Below are 2743 nucleotides of genomic sequence, written 5' to 3' on the forward strand. Positions count from 1 at the left end.
TCCTCACTTCCAGCAAGCATAGTTTTGTCATCCACATAAAGTAGGTTATTGATGAGTCTTCCTCCAATACTGATGCCACATTCTTCTTAATAGAATTCTACTTCTTGTATAATTTTCTCAGCATAGAGATTGAATAGAGAAAGGATACAACCTTGCCATACACCTTTCTTAAGTTTAAACCATGTTTTGTTACCATGCACTCTTTGCACAACAGAATTTTCATCTAGTTATAGGTTTTGTATGATCACAATTAAATGTTCTCGGAGGAAGCTATTGGTTAAGCTTTCCTTCTGAAACCATCAATTAAAAGTAAAAATGTGGCCATTATGGGTGAAATAGATATCTCAAAGTTGAACATACTCTATACTCCTTTATTAAGACATAAACAGGACAAAACCAAATAATTCTGGAAAGAGGGGTGGGAATCAGTAATGATGCCAGTGGAGTTTCTCCTAGTCATGACTACTGTTTTCATTTATATTCTGAGCACTGTTATAGGTGAACTTCTTTGGCAGATGAATGATCATTACTGGGATATGAATACAATTTTTTTTAGTTTAAAGTTTAAATTTATTAGGAGATTAAGAGATGCATTATACACAGACTATAAATACCACACAGCTGACCTTATTCATAGTCAAGTACAGAGATATAGTCAGTGCCAATCTATTTTGTGGATACCCTTGTTCTTTTGTTCCAAGAAAAGTTTGCACCATACGACTTGGACTTCGGTTTTGGAACCTTTCTTTCTTCAATGTCATAGCTCCATCCATTTTTTTCTGCAAAGGCAACTGCATCTTCTTTAGTGCTGAAGGTTAGAACCAAGTTGGACAAAGGATCCGCCATTGATGCCCAACCCATCAAAGGATTTTCCCATCGCTCCCTGGTATCAAACTCCAGCTTCCATTTCTTTGTGTTGTTTACTCCAGACTGCATGTTATTGTGAGCAGGAACAAATATTCTGACTTTTCTAGTTTTGATATGCTCTTCTGGAACTCCTGTTAGAGTAGTGATATCCAGTTTTTCATCAACTGTGAGGAGCTGTGTATCTCAAGTTTGGTCCTGTGCCAATCTCCATGTAGAAGTACTGGACAACCTGCTTGGAACCCTGGACACAGAAATAGCCGCTACTGTGGCTGCCCTTCTCCCCCACAGAGCTTGCTTCAGCGCCACTGACATTGAGCCTACCGCCATCTTGCTGCATGAATACAATTTTTAAAGAAACACTTGCTTCTAGGGTTCTCACTGATGTTGCCTGGCTACATTATCTGAGGTATGAATTCTGAAATTTTTCAAGTATAATCTCAGGCAAGATATTGTTCTTCCCAATACGGTCTGGTGGCTGTGTTGATGAAAAAAAAATATGCAATTTTCTTGGCAAAACCACATGGCAGATATGGGTCAGGATGAAAGTCAGTATGGCATCTAAGCCCAAGTTAAAAATTACAATAAAGTTACAATGTAGAATCTAGTCTTTCACAAGCTAAATGCTTTTAATACAAGTCTTTAGGGTGTTCTAGTGGCCTACTGGGTAAAAAGTGGCTATTTCTTTGCAGCCCCAATTGGTAGTAGCCTAGTGAGTTAGGAGTTGTCCTGCCAACTCAAATGCAGATGATTTGAGTCCATCAGCTGCTGTGAAGGAGAAAGACAGGGAATTTCCTCGTGTGTGATTTACAGTCTCTGAAAACCTGCCAAGTTTCAGCCATGAGTATGTTCCAACACAACAGGAATGAGTATGAGTATTTCATCTATTTTTTTTTTTCATGAATTGTGTTTGTATTTGGAAGCAAACTAAAGACCATTAACAGATAAGTGCAAGTATGGATCTGGGTATTTAGCTGATTAAGAAGAATAGCATCAAAACATGTTTTAAGATAGAGTTGTTATGTTTTATTGGTTTATTGTTTGTTTACTTTTTAGGATCATATTTTTTTTTAATTTGAAGCCTCTGTGTTGTTAAATGCCATTGAGTAGTATATGACTTATAGTAACCCTAAGAACAATAGATCCCTTATCCTATCCTGCACCATCCTTATCATTCTGGTCACACTGGAGCCCATTGCCAAAGTCACTGTATCAGTCTGTCTCACCCAGGGTCTTCCTTTCTTTTCCTGGCCCTCCGCCTTTTCAAGCATAATGTCCCCCTCCAAGGAATGTCCTCTCCAAATAACAAGCCCAAACAATGTAGAACAAAGTTCCACTATACTTGCCTCCAAAAAACATTCGGAATATAATATGTCCATTTTTTTCTTTAGATTTATAATTTTTTTTCTGAAAAAAGGTAAGTTTTTCTCGGCTATTTTAAGAAAATTGTTCCTCTAATGTTTTGTCATGTGTGTGGAGTCAGGTGGAAGATCTATCAACAATCTGCATTATGCAGTTGACACAACCCTGCTTGCTGAAACTGAGGAAGACCTCATGCACTTGTTGCAGAGGGTCAAGGACTGCAGCCTTCAGTATGGATTGAGGCTCAATGTCAAGAAAACAAAGATTCTCACCACAGGACCAACTGGCAGCATCAGGATGGATGGTGAAGAGATTGAGATTGGTAACAACTTTAGTCTGCTTGGCTCCACAGTGAACACTCTTGGCATCAGCAGCCAGGAAATTAAAAGATGTATTGTGATGGGAAAGTCTGCTGATTGGACCTCTCCAAAGTACTGAAGAGCAATGGTGTCACTCTGGAGACTAAGGTGTGTCTGACACAAGCGACGGTCTTTGCAGTCACTTGTTATGCATCAGA

The 2743-nt window shown here is 38.8% G+C and overlaps 1 pseudogene; it reads right to left on the bottom strand.

The window, feature by feature from the left end:
* Positions 1-666: 666 nt before the first annotated feature.
* LOC102861397 lies at positions 667-1194 on the bottom strand (annotated as a pseudogene).
* Between the last annotated feature and the right edge of the window lie 1549 nt (positions 1195-2743).

The sequence above is a fragment of the Elephantulus edwardii genome, unplaced genomic scaffold (assembly GCF_000299155.1).
Source record: "Elephantulus edwardii isolate Elephantulus edwardi_28Jun2011 unplaced genomic scaffold, EleEdw1.0 scaffold00198, whole genome shotgun sequence".
Taxonomy (NCBI): Eukaryota; Metazoa; Chordata; class Mammalia; order Macroscelidea; family Macroscelididae; genus Elephantulus; species Elephantulus edwardii.